Source organism: Cricetulus griseus, chromosome 8 (assembly GCF_003668045.3).
Source record: "Cricetulus griseus strain 17A/GY chromosome 8, alternate assembly CriGri-PICRH-1.0, whole genome shotgun sequence".
Lineage (NCBI taxonomy): Eukaryota > Metazoa > Chordata > Mammalia > Rodentia > Cricetidae > Cricetulus > Cricetulus griseus.
The window spans coordinates 88000957-88024641 of NC_048601.1; positions in this window are offsets into that span (position 1 = coordinate 88000957).

Here is a 23685-nt window from a genome sequence, read left to right on the forward strand (position 1 = left end):
CAGAGCAGCCAAGAGTCAGACACTGCTAAAGCCCCTGGAGAGTACGCTCAGGCCAATCGGATACATAATAATCATCCTTGGACCATTATAACTAGTTACTAGGAAGTGCCAAAGGGGAACCTTGAGAGAGAAGAAGCTCAAAGGAACAGGAGCTGCAGGCCACCCTCACATAGTGACCCAACTGGCTCAGACCGTCTTCAGCACATTCATTTAAAAACCCCTCTCCACACACTAGAAAAAATGGTAACATCTTCAACAAATAGTGCTTGTCAAACTAGATGGCTGCATGCAGAAGAACACAAACAGATCGCCCTGCACCAAATTCAACTACAAATAGATCTGAGACCTTAACATAAAACCAGACACACTGACCCTGATAGAAGAGAAAGTAGGGACTAGTCTTGAACTCATTGGCACAGGAGACTTGCTGAATTGAACACCATTATCACAGGCACTAAGATCAATAATTAATAAATGGGACCTCATGAAGTTGAAAAGCCTCTGTAAGGCAAAGGACACTGCCAATAGGATAAAAGCGGCAGCCCACAGAATGGGAAAAGATTTTCACCACCTACACAACCAATAGAGGTTTAATATACAAAATATATAAAGAACTCAAAAACCACTAGAAATCAAGAAGACAAATAACCCAATTAAAATATGGGGTACAGATCTAAATAGAGAATTATTGTAAAAGGAAACTCAAATGGCTGAGAAAATATAAAGAAATGTTCAGTGTCCTTAGCCATCAGAAAAATGCAAATCAAAACTATATTGAAATTTCATCTTACACCTATTAGAATGGCTAAGATCAACAAAATAAATGACAGCTCATACTGGGAAGGATGTGGAGCAAGAGAAACACTCCTCCACTGCTGATGGGAGTGCAAACTCATACAGCCACTTTGAAAATCAGTGTGGTGGGTCCTCGGGAAAAGGGGAATAATAGGTCTAGCCCAAGATCCAGCTATACCAACCTTGGGCACATACTCAAAACACAAAAGATGTTTTATCCTACCACAGAGACATTTGCTCAACCATATTTATTGCTGCTCTGTTAATAATAACCAGAAATTGGAGACAACATAGATGTCCCTCAACAAAAGAATGGATAAGGAAAACATGGTACATTTACACAATGGAGCATCACTCAATCGTTAAAAAAAAAAAAATAGTTAAATCATGAAATTCACAGGTAAATGGGTGGAACTAGATAAAAATCATTCTGAGTAAGGTAACCTGGACCCAGAAAGGCAAATATGGTATGTATTTGCTTATATGTGGGTATAGGACCACATAGGTTAGGTATAGAGTAAGGGACTAGGGGTAAAGATATATCTCATTAGGGCAGGAAAATAGAATAGTTACAGACAGATGGAGGGAGCTGGAACAGGAGGATCAACTTGAGAGGGGCAGGAAAAAAGAGGGTGATGGAAGGAATATTGGGAGAGACAGCTAAAATTAAAGGCCATTTGAAGGGTAGCAAGGCAACCTAATACAGTTAGAAGCATCTTGAAATATGTACATATATGAAGGCAAACTAAAGATCTCACCAAATAACTGAAACTTGAAACGACAGAGTCCCAGATGGCCATCTCTTGTCACCAAATGAAACTTCCAGTATCAGGATTGGGTTACAAGTAATTGAGTTGTTGGCCAAATTGAGTTGTTGCCCAAACCCCAATTCCTATGGGGGAGTCCCATAGGAATCCCCAAACAACAAAGGCTGTTGTCAAGACTATAGGTTGCACTCTACAAACTGACAGCAAGGCCCCACTGCTGAAGACAACATCTACTCAGCTCATTGAACATGGAGAGAGCCTTTATCCCTATGCCCTTCACGTCTTTGATAAAGGAAGGTATTCTGCATGCTACCAAAAGACAAATATATAAACCAAGCCATCCACAAACCTTCTTGATCTACAATGATACCCTGACTGAAAGATATGCTAGGGAAATGGTGGCATAATCTTGTGGGAGTAACCACAAGGTTTGACTTAAGGCCATGACATCATTCCATGATGGAGCCCACACCCAGCACTGCTTGGGTGACTAACACCAGAGATGAGGTATAGGTAGCCCAGGGACCTAGGATAAAGCCAAATGCTAAAAATAAAAATGAAAGTAGCAATAAATGACTCCTGATGACATTCAGCTATACTCATGGATCATTGCCTTGCTCAGACATCACTAGAGAAGCTTCCTCCTACAGCACATGGAAACAAATATGGAGACTCACAGCAGACTCTATGAGAGACTGAGAGACCTTGGAACACTCAGCCCTAAACGGGATGTCTCTATAAAATCCCTTCCTTCAGGGCTCAAGGGACTAGAGTTCCTTGAAAGAGGAGGTAGAGTATAAGAGCCAAAATGTGACTGAGAACACCAAGGAAACAAGACCCTCTAAATCAGCAAGATCAACTCACACATGAACTCACAGAGACTGGGGCAGCATACACAGGCCTGCATGGGTCTGCATCAGGTCCTTCACGTGTATATTATGGCTTCAAGTTTAGTGTTTTTATGGGATCACTGAGTGTGAACAAATGGGTCTCTAATTCTTATGCCTTCTCTCAGACTTTCCCCTGTGTTGTTTTTCCAAATATGATGTGTTAGTTTTTGTTTTGTTTTGTTTTGTTTTTTCCCTCAGAAGCTTGTTTGTTTTCTAATGAGAGACAGAAAGGGTGTGGATCTGGATGGGAGAAAAGTAGGGAGGAACTTGGAGGTATAAAGGGAGGAGAAACCACAATTAGGATATATTATAATGAGAAAAAATCTATTTAAATAAAAAGAAAACATCTCTATTCAACAAGGCAATGATAGAAGCATTTTATTAGCCAAAGAGGTTTTCTTTCATATTAATTCAACTGTGGTTGAGCAAACCAGGATTCTAATGATCTCCCTGGCTGTGTCAAAGGCCAGCAGACATTTCTAGAGCAGCAGAGATGCACAGCTGGCCAGGTCTACTATCCTGAGGCCTGTGCAGAGTCTCTGTGGTTCTACCATTTGACTTTTTAGCATGATTTGGAAGCATCCTTTGGCACATGGTGGGGGCCAGAGATGCCAATTGTCTTGACATAGATAAGACAGACACTTGGCTCAGCAAGCAGACTCCCCTGCACCTACTTACTGACTCTAAAATTTCATTCACGCAGAAGAAAAGTTAGACTTATATAAGGAGTTAGCTCAGCTTTATTAGTATGAACTGAATAGATTTTGCATAGTTTTTAATATATGCAAAAATGCAACCTGGCAGTTAGGGAGAGATAGTATTTTGTATAATTTGGAACATTTCCCAGGGTTGTTCACCACTCAGGAAAAATCATTGCTATTGTCACAAGTTACCCACATGGAGCTTCATTTATAGAAACTGAATTCTGACAAGTCACAGGATGGCCCTCAACTGAGGCACAAGAACTGAACTTTTTATTGACTCTTCCAATACTGTAGCACCTAGCAGCTGTGTGCTGTAATATAAGTAAGCTCCTTAATTTTGATTTTACTTTGCATAACTTTAGTCAACTATAATCTGAAAATGAAACATTCCAGGACTAAACAATGCATATGTCTTTACATTTTTTATATTAACTTATTGTATGTGTGCATACAGGAATAGGTGCTCTTCTTCCACCATGTGGGTCCCAGGGATTGAACTCAGGTCCTCAGTCTCAGCAGTAAGTGCCTTTACTTGCTGAGATATCTCACCTGTCCGATGAGTCATAAGTTTTATGTATATGAACCAATATGACTAGCATGATTAAATATCTTACCATCTGCTCTATCGCATTTAGGACATGAATCATTCTTTTTCTTTCTAGTGTATCCATGCTGTATATACTACCCACCTGTTAATCACTTATCACCATTGTGATTATCAGACTGTCACAGTACATTAGTGTCTATAGCCAAACATCTCCTCAGGGAGCAGATTAATACTGCATTGCAATGCCTAGAATATTGGCCTTCTTCTCATAATGCAGACATTGCAACATATCAGATAATCACAAGAGTAATAATATAGTACAATAAGATATTAAAATATTAAGTTCACATAGCTTATATTCTATTGTTATTAGTCTCATTACTAGTTGTTAATCTCTTACTGTCTCCAATTTATAGGTTAAACTTTATTGTAGGTATAAGTAGGGAAAAACCTAGGATTTATAGGGTTTAGTACTAAGTTTGGTTTCAGATGTTCCCTGGGAATCTTGAGATATATACACTCAGACAAGAGGGACCACCACACTGTGCTGGTTTCTTCCTGTGCTCTGGCCCACCTTATCCATTCTCTGCCTTCACTGACCTGATCTCTGTATCTGCCAGGCCCCTTCACCCTCTACTCCTGCTCAGCCAGTGAAGGGCAGTGGCAAGAGGTGGAAGGCTGTGAGGAGAGAGAGAGTCTATGGTACCCCTCCCTTCCATCTCCTATCATGGAAATCTGGGCTCACCAGATCTGGGCTTGCTCCTGCAGGGATAGGAGAAAACAGCTTTCAGCTGCTTTTCCTCCCAAAACTCCCTCGTTCTTGATTGGTCCCAGATCACTGCCTCTTTTTTCCTTCAAACTTTTTAGCTAAACTCTTGTATTGTGTTGTCCCCTTTAGGACACTGAGTGACATAAACATGATCTTCTTTCAGTATTGACAGGGAGTTGGTTGAGTCCAGAATGCACCATGGATGCAAAATGTGTGGACATTCAAGGAACATACTCTAAATCCACGGCAAAGCTTTTGCATAGAACCTACATACATCCTCTCGTATACTCTACATAATCTATACATTGCCTATAACGACGGCCAATGCAATGCAAATGGCGTGCAAATTGTTGTGATGCAGCATCACGTGGGGACAGTAATGGGAAGGAACCTGTGCAGCTGCAGTATTTCCTCAAATACTGTCAATCAATGGTTGGTTGGATCTGCAGGTTTGAACCCTGCGGCTACACAGGGCTAACGAAACATACAATTCCATCTGAACTGGATTTCTTTTATTTCTTTACTATATTTTTAGAGCGTTGTGTCTAGTGTTTACTTTCATCTGGAAAAGTCCTTGTGAGATCATAAATATTTACTATACAAGATCTGTCACAGAGGACTCATTTGAATATGAGAGGATCGAGGCACTGTATGGAAAATCATAACTTTAGGATGGCAAAGAGCTGAGGATAGACAGTGAGTCTAACACACACAACAGAGACACTAGTCGGAGATGAGCTAAAGAGATTCCTCTGGGTACCAGCACATTCTCCAGGAAGGCTGAGAACACAGGCTCGGACTGATTTTCTTGCCGTGAGGAGCTGGCAGCTAATAGCGGCAGCTACACCTTCGTACCACTTTACATGATCACAAATAGCCATATGTCATATATGCATATACTTGAAAATACAGTGTCCCTGGGGGAAACATAGTGGAGCTTATTCAACAATGCTCATATTGCTCAGGGACCCCCAAGCCATGCATCGACTACTTTTAAAGTTGGGCAACTGAACTGCACAGAAACCAAACTCATATAACCTTCAAGTGTCTGAACATCAAAATAGAAACCCATGTTAGCAACATGCTGTAGCTTAGTGGTTCTCGACCTTCCTAGTGCTCAACCCTTTCATACAGCTTCTCCTGTTGTGGTAACCTCCAGCCATAAAATTATTCTGCTACTACTTCATAACTATAATTGAGCAACTGTTAGAAATCAAAAGTAACTGTGTTTTCCAATGGTCTTAGGTGACCCCTGTGAAAGGGTCATTTGACTCCCCTGACGGTCTCGACCCTCAGATTGAGAACCACTGTTCTAGAGCATAGAACTCACCTAATGATGCTCCTGTGGGACTGTCACCCTCCTCTGTGGACAGAACACTAAATAAGCTGGTCTGGCTGACACTGGGTACACATAGTAACATCTGTGCATGCATGTGCGCACACCCGCTATTCACACCATGAAACTTCTAGGTATATACAGATCTAACTATTTTTAAGCTGAACCTCCCCAAACCACATCCTTTGGGACTGATTGTGCAGTATATAAAGAAGTGCATGAACACACGAGCGCCCCCCCCACACACACACACACACTTTGGCAAAATGGCATTCAGAATGTTGACCAGACTCTAAATCAACTGTAAAAGACTGAACAGCCTGGGCCTTCCTTGTTTATGCCCAAACCACAGAAAGACTGACAGAAAGCCACACAGTTGGTGTAAGTCTGGGTCTGTAGAATGTCATATGCCATAACATAGAGCAGCCACTTTCCACTGTTGTCTTTGTAATGCTCACACAAAGGAAAGCAGGTGAGGATTACAGCCCTCCAATCTATCTTGCTTCCTGATGCTTTGATAAAACACTGGCCAAAATGTCTTGTGGGGAGAAAAGAGTTTACAGTCCATTACTGAGGGAAGGTGGAGGGAGAGATCAAGTAAGAACCTGGATTCAGGAACTAAAGCAGACGCCACAGAGGAACGATGCTTAGTGGCTCACTTGTGACTTAGGTTCAGCTACTTTTCTTACATCATCTAAGACAACCCATGCAGGAGTGGTACCACCCACAGCAAAGCTAGGCCTTCCTCCATCAATTAGCAATCAAGAAAATGCTCCACAGACTTTTGCACAGGCCAATCTGGTGTTCCCTTTTCCCAGGGGTCTCTAGTTTGTGTCCTGCTGACAAAATTTGCAAATACTACCTATTCTAAATTTACCTCTGTTTTCCTTTATCCATCACAAAACATACACACACACACACACACACACACACACACACACACACCACAGACCACAGACCCCTAAAAATTTTTCTCTAAAATTTTTGTTTATCTAGTTTACGCCTATGGATGTTTTGTTTGCATGTAAGTCTGGGCACCACTTACATGCAGTGCCCATAGAGGTCACAAGAGGGTATTAGATCCCATGGGACTAGACACAGAAAATTATGAACTGCCATGTGAGTGCTGAGAATTGAATCTGGGTCCTCCAGAAGAGCAGCCAGAACTTTTAGCTCTTGAACCAACTCTCCAGTCCTATAGAGTTTTCTAGGCTGTCTCTGGTGTTAGGATACCTCTGGTACCCCTGAGCAAATTCAGTGATACTTTTGTCCAAATCTACTCAGGAAGAGCTTGGTACCTCCTAATAGACCTGTGATTTCTTACAGATCTGCAAACAGTGGTTAAGCTGTCCCTACCCTATCATGCACTGGGACCATGCCAAACCCCTCACCACATCACAAAGAAAACTACCATTTAAAAAGCTGTCAATTGCAGAGAATTCAATGATAACTCACTTTCTACATTCTGCCAAGACTTAGGACAATATACATATAGTGATGTTGCTTTCCAGTATTCCATGTTTCTCCTTATTATGCAAGAGCCAAAAACTGACAATATGGAGTGCACAAGGCTAGAACCCGGAGCATCTAGCCAAGCAGATCAAACTTCTGTGGCGATCCATTATCTGGGTGAAATTATGGCTTGACATCAGCCATTTCTATATGTATGTTGGGCATTTACTAATTGCATGCTTTCTCCACCATGAGAAATTGCAAGCTTGGTAAATAATCTTGTTTAGTATTGTTGCTTGATAAACAACTCAGGCATCTGAATGGCAGGTTAGAACAATGGGTACCATGCTTTATAACTGGGTTAATTTCAGGATTTTGTATGTCTTCAGTAGTTGTCCCTGGTCATGCATTATGTAGAGCTTGAAGATTTTAAATGCATCCAGCATATTATAAATACCCATGGTCATTTTATCATCTTTGTCCAACAGAAAGTACCAGAATTATTATCATCAATTTCAATCCATCAAACAACTTCTATTATACTGACATTCTCCTTGGTGAAGAAAGACCAGATACAGATAAAATAATTAAAGCAAACAGATACAGATAAAATAATTAAAACTCATCAGTAATGTGAACTCATTCTTCAGAGTGATATCTTTTCTTACTATTCCAGGAGATGTATGATTTCACCCCCATATTCCAAAGCAATCCAAAGATTAAATATAGAGTCACCCCACTTCATGAATTAGACATTTCAAATCTCACCATCCTAAGTCTAGGTAAATAACAGAATTTGACTCTGTGTAACATGAAGGCTGGGCGGGAAGACAAGAGAAATAGAAGAGAGAATTCACAAGAAATTATAATGGAAATTGGTGTTATCAATGTCAATCAAATGATTTTAAGCAAGCAATGATAAAAGTTAATCAGCTTTATTTTGCTGTTTGGAACACTCCTCTTTGAAAGGCCCCTAAGTCACCTGGGAAACCAGCATGGAACTGATCCAGGCCCCATGAATGTAGGTGTCAGTGAGGAGGCCTGGGAAATCTATGGGACCTCTTGTAATAGATCAATACTTATCCATAGCATAGGAATGGACTTTGGGAGCCCATTCCACATAGAGGGATACTCCCTCAGCCTAGACACATGGGGGAGGACCTAGGCCCTATCCCAAAGGATATGACAAACTCTGAAGATCCCCCATGGACGACCTCACACACCCTGGAGAGCACATGGGGTATGGGATAGGTAGGGTGTTAGTGGGGGGCAGGGGAGGAGGGGAGAGAGAGGGAAATGGGATTGACATGTAAAACAACCTTGTTTCTAATTTAATTTTTAAAATGGGGAAAAAAGCCCCAAGTCATGACATTAGGATTCTGATATAATATTTGGCCAAGGAACAAATGAACTGTATCTAATCTTAAAGTATCAACACTATTTATTGATTTCAAGCTGCCAAATTTACCATAAGCCTAAAAGACACAGTTAGGGTTGCAAAACAGAATGAGAAAGTAAGTTACTCAAGCAGTGAGTAATTCTGGAAGCTCACAGAGGGCACAATGTGGGGGTGACGATCAGGTAAGAGAAGGATTTCATGAGGGATACAAATGTTGTCTTAAGCAATAGAATTTAAACTCATGGATGTATTGGTCTATGTTGTATCACTACAACAAAATACCCAAGAGTGGTATAGAATAGTTCAATTAAGTCTCAGTCTTAAAGAGAGAGAGAGAGAGAGAGAGAGAGAGAGAGAGAGAGAGAGAGAGAGAGTTCCCATAAGTTCTGTGATTCTAGAGAACCCTGACTAATAAAGTCTGCCTCTCTTCTATCACAGCTACAGTGGTCTATGTGCTTCTTGGCAGCCAAGCTGTGAAAACCCTTCCCTATGGAGCTGTTTTTGAAAAACAAACTTTCAATAGTATCCTCGCTCTAGTTTTTCACATCTTACATTCCTCTTACAGGTAAGGTCATACCTTTCCTGTCATCTCGTGGCAGAGCACAGCTTTCTCCTCGATGGCACCAATATCCTAACTATTACAGATACTTTGTTTATACCCTCTTTTAAGTTTGTAACTTAAAACTCACTCTGCTTTCCTTACCAAGCTGTCCCCTTGCTGTTCTGTCTTTCTTTAGGGCAGTAAACAGTACCCATCATACAGTCTGGATGTAGCCTATCTTGAAATTTCCTCCCTCAAACATTTCAATCTAATACTTTGGAATTCAGCTACTTTCAAATTTCCCCTTCATTAATCACACTATTCTCTCTAACAAATAGGCATGCTTTGTCTGCAACTTAAAATACACTCATGTTATTCCTTGTTATTTTTCATAGTTTTCATATCTTCTTGCTTTGAACTCATTATAAACTTCAGAGACTGCAGTGAGCATTAACAGTGCCACAACCTAAATGTTACATGGTCTGAAATTTCCTCTTCCAAATAGCTTAACTCATTACTTGAGTTTGGCCTCACTCACTGTCTTGGAACATGCAGAGTATGGTCGGACTCTTTGGCCGAATGTAACCTGAGTGGCCTCTACCCAATTCCTACTTGAGTCCTTTCCCCTTTTGAACCCTTGTGAGCACAGTCTCGGCTCTCTGTCTTTCAGTCAACATCCTGGCCTGCCACACCTACCTGCTAGAATAGCCTGGTAAGCTCTAATCATAGAATTCTAGGCCTTCGGTATCCCACAGTTACAGATTGGTCCTGTCCATCTTGCAAAGCAACTCCAAAGGTCTACGTTGATCAAGGTCATCATGGTAAGATCCACTCCTGTTGCCAAACCTGCATGAGCTACCTTTCTTTCCAGTCTGGAAAGGCTGGAAATGCTCTCACAGGTAAAGTGTGCCTCACAGGTATTTTCTAACCCAATCAAGTGGACAGTTGAAATCACCAATCACAAAAAGGGCTCATGAAAGGGACTAAAAGCATGGATTCAAATTTCTCCCCTCCCAGATTTGTAGAAACTAGGACAGCATGCATAAATGAATGGAACCATCAAAGTCAAATTTCCTCTGCAAAACACGATCTTCCTTTCTTAGGATCAAGATATACTGGCTAGGTGTTTTTGTTTGCTTGCTTGCTTCTTTGTTTTGTCAATTTGATCCAAGCCAGAGTCATCTGGGAAGAGGCACTCTGAACTGAGAAAATGCCTCAATCAGATTGGACTATAGGCATATCAGTGGGGACATTTTCTTTGTTAATGATGGATGTGAGAGAGCCCAGTTCACTGTGGGCAGTGCCATCATCCCTGGGCAGGGGGTCCATGGTTGTATAAGAAAGCAGGCTGAGTAAGCCAGGAAGGCAAGGCAGTGAGCTGTGCTCCCTCATATGGTGCCTGCCTCTGCTCCTGCTCGAGTTCCTGCCTCGTTTTGCTTAATAATGGACCAAATAAACTTTATTTATAGACCAAATAAACTCTTTCTTCCCCAAGCTGTGTTTGGCCATGATGGTTATCACAGAACAAAACACAAACTAGGACAAGTCCTAACAAAATGTACCACTGTAACCTATCGGAGATGAATTAGTGAATCCAAAGACTAAAATAGAGTTGAGGAAAATATAATTATCAGCAGCTAGATAGTTATTGCTTATCATATTCAAAACATAGAATAACCCCTCAATATCTACAGGCGGTCAACTCCAAACCCCTCAATGGAAACTCAGGTCTTCAGATGTTCAAGTCCTTCATACAATAAAACTGTGGCATTTGCATGGATATCTACACATTATTTCATGATTTCTTATGATTCTATACACACTGTAAGTGCTTCGTACATTGTTATTATTTAGAGAATAACAGGAAAAAATATCGTACATATTCTATATATGCTTATGTGCACATGCTATTTCCCCCAAATATGTCTGGTTGTGTTGACCAGCACAGTGCTGTGAGCTCAGTAAGCATTTCTAACATCTGTGGAGTACCTTCTGAGCCCCACAGTGCCTGGAGCCTATCCCTTGGTTTCTCCCAGGACTCCGTGATGTCCATGTTGTCCCCGTTGTCACTCTCCAGGTGAGAGTTTAGTAACCATTAGTTTAAGTCTAGCAAGGGACAAAGCTAAGATCTGAGCCCTGCCCATCAACTAAGTACTCATGGCTCAAGAGTTACTGCAATACACTCTGTCTGGCAGACAGCAGTCCATGGAGCACTTCAGCTCTAACGGCACAGTGTGATGTGGGAAGATGATTATTATTGTGTAACTATCAGCTTCGAAGATGTCACCCAACTGATAAAGAGCAAAGCCAAGAGCGGAACTCCAAATGGCCGGGTGCTTTCATGTGGCTGCACTCAGAGAGGAGGCCAGCGAAGTCTTCACACCCTCGTGCATGAAGAACATTTGGTTCGTGTTTTCACTGGTGTCATATTTTGGAAGCTGCCAGCAGCCAAAGCATCCTTCCAAGTTAGCCCCAAATGCTCCAGTTTTTGTGTAGCATAGCTGAGCTGGGTGGGGGAGGGGAGGGAAAAACTACTAAAACAAACAGACCAACCGAATACAAGGAGACTTCAGACAGCACCCCCAAAAGAAACAGAATGTGAAGAGAAGGTGCCTGTCCCACAGGTTACTTTGGGGTGATTATAGTCAGCCCATCCAAGAAAGGTACCTAGTCTTTCCCAAGGATTCCTACTAGAAACCAGGGGGGTGGGAAAAGCCAAGGCATTATGGAAATAACGCTTAGCTTCACAAGTTGTCCACTGGATTTCTGTTTTCTTTTGTTTGTTAACACTGCTTAACCACTGCCACCAACAGGCTTTGGGCATGCTGAGCAAGCAGCAATTGTTCCATCCCTCTCTCAAGTATACTGTGGTGGGCTTTGGATCCTGGGTCCCACTTTCACTCTTCAGTAAAGCCCTATTCCTGCTCTTATTATTATCTTGCTCTAATAGAATTCACAGTTAAGGGGCAAAAAGAAACATCCTCCTCCTGTCTAGTTGGTAAAGCAGCTCAGGAAGAGCCTGACTGAAGATAAATGGCCCTAGGATAATCCAGAACCATCTGCTGAGCTAGAGGCCTTGGCTGTTACAGAAGGGTGCAGGGAACTTCCTCATATAGCGTGTCCCACTAGGAAGAAACCCCCTTGGCACTGTGATCATAAGAGGAGACCCTCTCCACTTGTAATTTAGGGCAGGTACGTTTTCTCTCAAATTCCTTACTTTAAATTCTTTGATAATTAGATTTTCTCTGGCACCAGGAGAAGTTGAAATGAGCTCGGGGAAACACAGCTAATAGCTTCAGGTTCTTCGGGGGTAGAGGTGAGGGCCAGTAGGAATTTCTCAGTGTGCTGTGCTAACCTATGCACACAATAGCAGAGCAAACTGCCACCAGGCTACGCATCTAGCCTTCATTGTTTTTAAAGATAGCTTCTCTTATAATGGAGAAGTGCCAACAGAAGTCTTTTATCCCCTTCCAGACTTGGGTGAGAGGGCCAATGGTTGAACAGCCATCTGTGGCTGTTTCCTCTCTGCAGTGGAGAGACTGATCTTCTAGCCACCAGCCTTCTTCACAAGCTTACCTCCACCTTCCATTCCCAGGAAAGTGAGTCACATAGCTTCCTCAGATGGGCACAAGTTGAAAGTGGAGAGGACCTGCAGGCAGGCAGGAAGGCCAGGGCCACCTTGGGAAAGATGACTCTGGTCTCGCTGTTGCCTAGATTGGTCCCTATGCAAATTCTAACTTCACAATCACTGAATGTGTCAGAACAAATGGAATCCATCACATGTTAAGGGGGTCCCCGAGGCTAGCATGGCACTGCCAAAATCTTCATCAAGTCCTTTACTGGTACTATTGTAGAAACATAAATGTGAGGGAGAGAGAAAAGGAACCATCTGCATTTTGTATAGACATCAGATGACACCCAAGCTACAGAGCTAATCTTTGTGATGTTCACTTATCCACTTACATCTTTTTTCATTTTTTTTTGAGACATGGTCTCATATAGACTGATCTGGCCCCCAACTCACAATGTAGCTGAGATTGACCTGAACTTCCAATCCTCCTTGTCTCCACGTACTGAGTGCTGGGACTATAGGCATGCACTACCTTTTCAGAGCACAACCAAATTCCCCATAACAAGTTGTTCGTGATTAACCCAATTTTCAGATCACTTAACTCAAAAAAACTCCATATGGTAGAAACACAATCTGATTTCTACCAGGCTCTGTCAATACTATCCACACATCTTGGGCAAATGCCCTATAGCATTTTGGCATCTAAGACTGGGTCAAGCTACAAAGCGAGAACTTAGTGGTAGAAGAAGCCTTTGCCCCAAAGGATGGAGATCATCTATAGCATATTATTGTTTTAAGTGACAGGTGTGAGGTAGACAGGCAAAATGAGACAATGGCTGAGGAAGAAAGGAGTTGAAAGGGTGAGGAGATAAAGAGTGGCTGAAAGCTTCCATTTTTAGTTATATGAACTTTACATATGCAGAAGGGCCACATGGATTTCTGAAACAATGGGAATGGAGCTTTCAATCAAGTACAAAGTTCTGGTGTGCATGCATTCGGGTTTTGCCAGGCGTAGATGACTTTCTAGTTTTAAAAAGGAGGTAGGGAGGAATACTTTGGAAGGGATTTAAGTCAAGCACCTATGTCTTCTTAGACATCAAATAACTTTAAAAACAACATTTGATGAGTTAAATATAAATGAATAAAAAAACATATGAACTAAATTTCCCTTGAAATACACAAGAGTCTAAAAATTAAGGAGAAATGCATTGATAAAATACATTTGCAATTTTATTGAAACTGAAACATTTACAAAGCCATTACATATCTTGTTGTACCCAACCTCAGTATGCTCTCTTCTGTCAGCCATGGCCTGTCTCATTGGGCCTCCCTAGTGATAGGTTGCCAATTATTTTCTTCCTTGCAAAATAATTGCTAGCTTCCAAGTCACCCCACAGCCCTTGGATCCCATCTTGTGAACAGTTGATGAAACACCTTCAGCCTAAGCTGTGGAAACTCCAATGGCCCTGAATTTCAAGGAAGTGGCCCTTGTTCCAGAGACACAGTGGCCCCCTCATACTGAAAGCATAATGTCTCCAATCTGTCAAAAACTGGTTTGTATGTGGCTATTAAATCAAGCTTTCAGCCTGCAGTTCTAAAGCTAGTAAAATATCATGCTACTTTCCAGACTTAGAAAACACAAAACCTGGCACAAGGGTAGGTGTTGGCAATGGACAAAACCAGGCTACAATCTATCATGCAACTGTGCACACCCCTGCAGCAGATCCCAGCAAGCTGGCAATGAGCATGTGATATTAACTGAAGCCCTTAATTTAAGGAAACGGAATCTACCAACCAGTAATTAACAAATTATTCTTAAACAGGCATCGCTTAAAAATTAAGTTGAACTACCATTTTTCTATAACCCTTCAGGAAAACGCTGACTGCTACTTCAAGTAAACACAACTTCAGCAGATGGTGGGCTCTTGCAGAGCATCAAACCTATACTTAAACAAATCAGTGTTGTCGGACTGCAGCGCTACACGGCTACTCAGCAGAATTCATGGGCACCTTTGCAAGATTTGGCAGTGATTTACTGTCATGTGGAGATGACACCTGAGAGCACCAGGTTTCCTGTTCAAAATGTTCTACACCCCTGAGACAGGTAAAGTGTGCTGGAAGGAAGTAGCTTCCAACTGGTATCCCAAGTGTACATAGGAGAAAGATGATCCCAACATTCCTCTCCCTCCCAATACAGCCCAGTGCTTCTGGGTCTGTTCATTTACTCCTTTGAGAAGTTTCTATTCAGCATAATCCAGGTCACAGACATTTTGCAAGGTCCTAGGCAGTCAAAGCTGAACACCCCTGCCCCCAAAACTACTCCAAGATCACTCAGTTGTAGAGAAGGAAATAAGGGTGACTTGCTAAATTCTGTTACCTAGGTGCCTTAGACTACAAAGAATCTTGACAACTGGAGGGCTAATGCCACTGCTGCTTGAGGACTTGGGGACCCTTTTGCCTTTGGTGGTGTCATCTTAAGAGATATGTGGTGTAGCATAGAATAGAGAGCCTAAAGTAGTAGGTTCAAATCTAGGCTCCATCTTTCATTGACTATGTGTTCCCTTTCCGACCACCTTCCTCCTTCTCACATAGGACTCCAATAGTCAGATTATTTAAACGTCTGGATGTGGTACACACTAGAACCTCAACGAGGTAGCATGTGTTTAACACAGATGAACCTAGAGAATTTCTAGATAGTGGAACAGCTTACGCTAAGGGTGGAGTTGTTGATGATGGCCATGGACAATTATTACGGTAGCTTCTCAAGATAGACAGAGTGGCATCGGGTGAAGACTGTGGTCATATCATGAAATAACTTCTATATCAGTTCAAGGAGAATTTTATCCCATGGGCAGTTGAGATCCAAAAGAGCTTTGAGATGGTCACCTCTGGGTTTTCTGCAGTGTGAAGAAGGGTAGCATAAAACTGCATGGATTCAGAAAAAAACAAATGAGTCTGTTTTTCTGTTTGAGCTTAAAAAATACTCACAATTAGGGTTGTTCACGGCCAAGGCTAAGAAGTAGCTATTCCTGTGTTTGGTCATTCACCAAGGAAATTGTGGGCATAGCCCAACTCACCAAGTCTTAGGGGTGGTTCTTTTTGCTTCTCTTCCCACCCCACAGACTTTGAAACTAGATTTCATAGCTCACTGTTGGGAGTCCATTTTTAAGTGTTCAGTTTTATTGTTTTAATGGTGTTCATGAATCACAGAATTCGAGGAGTCAAAGGGAATTTATAGCAATCACTAAATCCAGTTGTTTCCCACTTGGGGGTCTCTGGATTCCAAGGAGGTCTGTGAAAGTTAATAACCAAGATTGGTTCTATTTTTAGTATTTCCAAAAACTTAACATATATAAATAGTTCCTCATCCGCACAACAAAGCTTCACTTGCCAATGAAATGCTGAGTTTTTGAACTGCTGGCTGCTGTTATTTAGATCCGGTTTAGTAACACTATCATCTCATGTTTTCCACAGTTTCTTACTGATAATTACAATGCCAATAATATGAAAATAAAAAGTTAAAGTGCATCAAGTGGGGGGGGGGCAAATAAAAGGCAAGGAAAAACAAAGTCCTTTGCTGATGTGAAGCAGGGATGGGTGATCTCCTCCTCCTCCTCTCCAGTCATTTTCTGGCTGACACAGAAGATCTACCTTGCTCATATCCCAGCCCTGGGCCACCTTTTTGGGTGGCAGTAGACTAGTATGGATGTCTAGTTGAATGACGATATAAAAACTATATTCTGAGGTTCTCCATATGTTAAAGGAAACTCTGAACTTCAGTTCTGTTGAACTGAAAGAGCTTAGCAGTGTCCCCTCTCAGATGAAACCCTATTAGAAAACACAGTGGGTCCCTGACAGTGGGGCCTTTGGGCAGGTTCCACTGCTTTGTCTCTCCTGACTCCAGTAAGCACTTGTGTTGCTGCCTAAATAATGCATCCCATAGCATCCTCACCACAATGGCTCCTGAATAACTGGAAAATCTCACATGGGAGTAGATGGTGGGTGCCTTGTAAATGTACCCTGAGCCTAAAAGTTATCGGATTTGAATTACATACATACGCCTATTCCCTTTTCTGTTTTGCAACAGATTTGGGAGAATAATTAATAAGAATCCTACAATATAATATTGTGGAAAGTTAAGGTCTTTTGAGCACAGTACATAACTCCATTTTCAATAATGTATATAAGGAAATAAAAATCAACTGTTTAACCAGTTCCCATAATATTGGTAACCCATTCTGAAACTTCACAAGCAAAAGCTATGGAAGGCTGGGCTGGTCCACATATCAGAAACAATGACTGATCCACATGGAATCTTCAAGAATCACACTCCTTGATCCACTTAGGAGCCTAATCCTAGATGTCAGCATTGTATGATCTTTATGGAATTCTACCTGGTTGGTGGATGGTGACTGAATCTAAACATGAGCAAATCATTTCAAAATGAACTAACTTGTTTTAAATCTTGCTACCCCTGCAGAAACCCATCTTCAGATGTTCTTGTCACTCAACAAAAGAAATAATATACTCACAAGCAATAAACTGAGCCTGTTCCCTGCCCATTACACAGGGCAGAGAAGGGGAGGGAGCGTGCTTCCTTGTTTTCTAGTAAATACATAAAGAGGCTAAACACAGTAAACAGACTGTTTGTGGCTGGCACCGACGTCTCAAATGTGTTTAAGAAACATGAGAAAACATGGGCAATGAAAGGCCATATGCACAAATGTGCACATCACACACGGGCTGCATCAGACCTAGCATCCCAAGCTGCAAGGGCAAGGAGCATTGATTTTTACTGAAGAGGGCATATCAGGTTACAGGAATGCACACATTTAATTTTTATGAGACTGAAAGCTCACAGAAACAACAACAGAAAATCCCACTTTGTGACACATTAATGAAACCCAGTGAAGGGCCACTTTAAAATAAAACAAAGGGAAAGAACTTAATGGTGTTATCGAAAGGTCTTTGAAAATAAACCATAATGCCATGGGCCACTCTGACATGTTGTGTGATACTTTAGTCTCCGGTCCAGAGAAATGCTAGATCCAGGCTCCATCTGCTATCTTCTTTCTTATATAAACACACATATAAGGTATTACTCACCCCTTTCTGGTTTCTATCAAGAATAGTTTTCATTTTCTAGGTAAATCCAAGAGTCACCAATCTTCCAGCTCTCAGCGTCAACTCAAGAGGAACCAGCAGCAAGAGAAACATCGCTTCATCCCACAGCATCCTCTTCAGCCAAGTATAATTTACAGCCCAGTGTTTGGTTCATCTGTCACAGGAGAATTATAGGACCCCACCACTTACCCTGAAAATAAATATCTGTTCCTCATTCAGGTAAATGAGATCGTTTCAGACATAAATTGACTCCAGTACTGAAACTGGCCTATTGCACAAGAAATAAATATTTGAATCATTTCTCTGGATGAGGATGATACTACAGGCACTTAAATTTAAGAGAGTAGTTATACATTCCTTTTTCATATGAAGGGCAGGCCCGAAAAAAACTGAAAACATCCAGTAATAACTCTGCTAAGTCAACTCTTGCCTATAATCAGTATGCAAAATCTCCCTGGCAAAAACAGAAGGGGAAAGGTCAAAGCATACATCTTCACTCACAATCACGCATCAGAAAAAAAAAAGACATCCTTGCAGAATGACACTGAGTTTTTACCGGCTCACACAAAGCTTTGAACTATCCACTCCATCCTAGCGAGTTCCCATTGTTTGAGCTGCCAGACAGAAAGAAGGAGGGAAGGAAAAAGGAAGGAGGAAGGGGAAGGGAGGAGAGGAGAGCCTGGGTGGCCTAGGTAATAATTGCAACATTTTTCATACATATAATCCCCTTGGTTCTAGAGGAATTGTGGCCCTTGGCACTCTGTCCCTACCCTTATAAGATATGTATGCCCAATGGAGAAAAATAAGACACTCAAACACTAAATTAAATATTTAGGTGGCAGTATTCAAGAAGCATCACAGAGGTTAAATATATATTCTTCAACTATGGTCACCTCAGAGCCACACTGATTCTGGTATTTTGTGGGAATACAGAAAGATTCTTAATAAATTAATTTATAGTCCCAAACTTAAACCTATACAATACAGACAGCCTTTCCAATGCACTGGTTAAACTGTCTCCATCCACCAAGATTTCCTAGTGAATATCTAAGTAAGCTGTGATAGTCAGATATAATTATTTACCAGTAAAAATCTACCCCTGATTATATGGTTCACACTGAAGAACAAGAACTTAATGTGGTTTAAAAATCAACTGTCTAGGATATCAGCTCTTTCATTATCAAATGATATTGAAATCAAATATTTAGGCATTTAATTATTATTACAGTGATTAATTGTGAACCTAGAATTTATTCATTTTGCCCAGTTCCTCATCTTGGAATTTCAAAACATTTCCAAATAACCCCAACAAATTTTCAAAGTTCTGTATTTTTAAGGAATTCACTTAACATGAGGTAAAATAAACACTGCCAAGAATCTGTGAAAATGATAAGAAAACAAAAGTTTCCACAAGAAATGGGATCTGGGTGCTGAATTTGATTAAAGTCCTATAAAAATGAATAAGTTAATGTCCTAATCATTATAATTAGTAATTCTATTTTCAGTTTCTAAGGATAATTAATTACTGGATACCTTTGAGGCACAATTATCTCCATCGTAAAACAAGGTAGCAAAGACGAGGTTGAGATGGGCCTGAGGGGCAGAATAGGAGGCCCGGGATGCCTGCTCCAGCTCCTCCCACTCCACTCCCACTCCCAGCTGGCAGGGAAAGGTCAGGCCTTATGTGGCAGAAGCCAGAAGGTGTCCTTTCTGCCTGTCAACTATCTCTCCCAACTGGCGCTATTGGCCCCCTTCGGTCTTCACAGGCGGTCCCTTTCAGACTGTGGTTTCTCTGGCAGGCTGCCACAAGAAAGTGGAGTTGAGTGAGGTGAGATAAGCAGAGGCCCGGATCTTTCTAGATTTTTATTGCAGTAGAAGGATAGAAAAATAAAAGGGAGATTAATGGTGCTGCAGCTGTAGCAAGCTGAAATGGAATCATTTGGAAGCTACATAAAGACATGCATGTAAAGATTCACAAATAAAACACTAGGCCAGAAATTAAGACCCACAAACATGTTTTGGAAATACCCCTTTAATAATAAAAGCACAGGGTTGGGGCTGGAGACAGAGTTCATCTGGGGAGTGCTTGCTTTGCAAGTGTGAGGACCAATACTTTAAAAGCCAGGCATCGTGTGTGCATTTGTAAGCCCAGAGCTGGGGAGGGTAGAGGAAGACACATCCCTGTGCCTTGGAGGACAGTTATCCTAGTCCACAGTTCCAGTCCAGTGAGAAACAATCTCAGAAAGCAAGCCAGGCTATGCCTGAGGGACATGATGGACGTTGACCTTTGGCCTCCATACAGGGGCTCACACACACACACACACACACACACACACACACACACACCACACACACACACACACACACACACACACACACACACACACACACACACACACACACACACACACACACACACACACACACAACACACACACACACACACACACACACACACCACACACACACACACACACACACACACACACACACACACACACCACACACACACACACACACACCACACACACCACACACACACACACACACACACACATACACACACACACACACACACACACACACACACACACACACATACACACACACACACACACACACACACACATACACACACACACACACACACACACACACACATACACACACACACACACACACACACACACACACACACACCACACACACACACACGAATATATACTCACAAAATGCACACACATAGGGCTATATTTTTGTTTTGAAAAGTTGAAGGTTAGCCATGTATAGTTCAAAAAGTAAACTTCCATGAAATATTAATATTCTGAAAGAAAAACAGCCCAAAACTATACAGACAGACATGGACAATTTGTACAGGAAACAGTGTTCAATTCCCCCTTTAATCAAATAAAAACTAAATTAAAACAGTGCTTGACCTAGCAAATTGGCATTTCCCCCCACCCCTGTTATAACAATACCCAAGTCTTGGCTGGAGGTCAGGGGCTAAGATGCACTGTGGCAGAGCCTTGACTTCACAAGGCACTGAGCTTTGAGGATAGCAAGATCCACTTGCTGGAGCCAGTCCTTTGAGAAAAGTAAGGAGGCCGATGAAGGGTGCACTGCAGGGTCCTCACAACATCACTGACACCAAGGACAAAGCAAGCAAAATGGTTTACGTTCCCCCTCCCTACACCCTCACTTTACCCCTCCCCATCCTGGGAGGAGAGGTGAGTACCACCACAGGTGGATCCTAAAGTGAGACTATGCCAGCATGTAGGTCTGGGGTAGGACCAGTTCTTTCCAGTGGTTAGAGCTCTAGAACATTCCTTTCCCGTGTGCTTGGTCAGAGAAACTAGACCCCCAGTTGCTGCTTCTTTTCAGGGTGTGCTTGAGGGGCGGGATCTGATGGAAAGAGATGTGCCCATCAACATTTTACGTGGAGCACTCTCATCTAAAAAGATCAGGTGACCACAGCCAAATCACCTAAATGCCTGCCAGCTTGCCTAGGAGCTGCAGGATGGCATGCAGGCTTGCTTGTTTAAGGGAGCATGCACAGAATCTGCCAAGGCGCTCCTACACTCAGTGTTTTTCTGAATGAACTTCTTTTAAGTTCTGTCACGTGGACTAATGTAAGAGTGGGAATCTTGTCATATGGGAGCCTCATTCCAAATGCATCAACCACACGGCCCTGGCCATCGGCTGGCTGCAGCACACAGCACTTTCGGCTGCATAAAATGGGTGTTGTAATAACAGCACCCAATGTTAAACAAAACAGCTCACTAGATGAAATATAGCCAATGCAATCAGAATCACAGTAAAGTTAAAATAAATAAAATGCACAGTTATTTGCAGCCACCCCAGATCCAGCAGTGGCTGGCTGTCACACTGACATTGAAACTTGTGTCGCAAGAGGCCAACCAGCCCCCACATGACTAGATGTTTGCCCCGGTCTCCAGGCTTTTGTCCCTGAATCACTGGTCCTTTTTCCCTTTATCTTTTTTAATTCTTTCGAATGTTGTATATGTGTGCAATCCTGTGTGCACCGTATCTCTGCAGGTGTCCGCAGAGGCAGAAAAGGCCTCTTAACTGCTGAGCCATCTCTATGGTCCATCCGTCCCCTTCTCTTTTAAATCACTGCAATGTTCCTCATTTGCGTGTTGTTAGGATTCCTTATACCTGGAATGCTCCTCCTCATTATATTCAAATTGACATCAGCTTTACTTTCAGGTACAGCTGGAAAAGAATGCAGTGCTTGGATATCGACCTGAACTAGCAACTGAAACACATTCCAAATTTCCTGCTCTTGCTACTCCTGCTCAGGAAATACTGACTGGTGTTTACTGTTTGAAAAGTAATTTTTAAAAATACTCCTTCAACAGAGAGGTGGCAGATGTTCAAACATGAGTCAGAGGCAGAAGCATAAAAATGAATCGGGATTCCTTACTGGTTCCAACAAAATTCAGAATGTCCCTACCCCTGACTTCCCTTGTCTGCCCTAAGCTCATGACTTAAGTACACCTTGGTGCAGAATTCCATTATTTCGTGAATTTCCAGTAGTGCAACCTTAGTAATGTCACAGACACAACATCAGCTTGAGATGCTTATTGCAAACATGCTGGGGCAGTCTGTTTCCTCACTGCCTCTGTCTTCTGGTCACTACTTCCATCATCTCCTCCCCTTGAGTAGAGACTAGACCTGTTTACCTGGTTCTAGTGAACAAGACTCTGGCTAATAGAATAGGATTTTGCTTCTGAGATTTAGCAACAAAAGCAGACTGAGACTTCTACCTCCCCTGTTGTCTTTCCTGGAGCCATTGCTTTTCTTAGGGAAGACAGCTGCCAAGTATGACCTCCTCTACGGAAAGACACCAGAAGTAAGGAAATCATGCCACATGCCCACTGCCTGTGAGGATTGGAAGCCTTACAATAGCTAGACAAGTAAGTTCAGATCTGATTATCCACAGCCTGTAGCAGACACATGAATTGACCAGTAGCTCATCCCCAATTCTGGTTAGAAGAGATCTATAGTCCTGGCAGACATCTGGCTTATAGCCCTGTGAGACCCTGATCACTCAGATTCTCAACCCACAGAAATTGTATGCCATCTGCAGGGCAGGAAGGGGTAATTTGTTACACAGCAACAGCTAACTGAAACAATTGCTTATAACCCAGACTATACACCTAACAGTTTCTTCTCCTCTTCGGGATTATAGTGAAGGAAATCTGTCTGCCTAAAATGTAAGAATAACACTTTTGACAATATAAGAATAGAAGATATTCAATATCCAGGATTTATTTTCAGATGGAATGGTAGTAATATTGATGCATTAGTTATGGTGGCCACTAACAGATTCTCCACATTCATAACTACTTCTTTCATAAAGGCTTTGAAATGTGTAAAGTGTCTTGCTAATGAGGAGAAGGCTTAAGTTCCATGAGTGCAAGGACCTTCTCTCTCCCTCTCACCATGGCTTCTGAGGTACCACCCTCCTGTGGAGGTTCACAGACACTCAATGTATACTTCCTGGGTGGATGTCTACCACACGTCCTGAACCTTTTACATGAAACTCCCCCAACAAATACATCCTTATACATGAATCAATCATACAAACATGTTTTCATGGAAACAGCGTATGTATTCCCAAACAACAGAGGCACCTCAAATCGCTCACACTAGCTTTGTCATGGCAGTAAGGAATTCACTCCCAAATGTAATCCTGTCTTTTATATATAGTTCCATTTTGGCAAGGACAAAGGACCTGGACTCTTTTCCTAATCTAACAACTCTCTC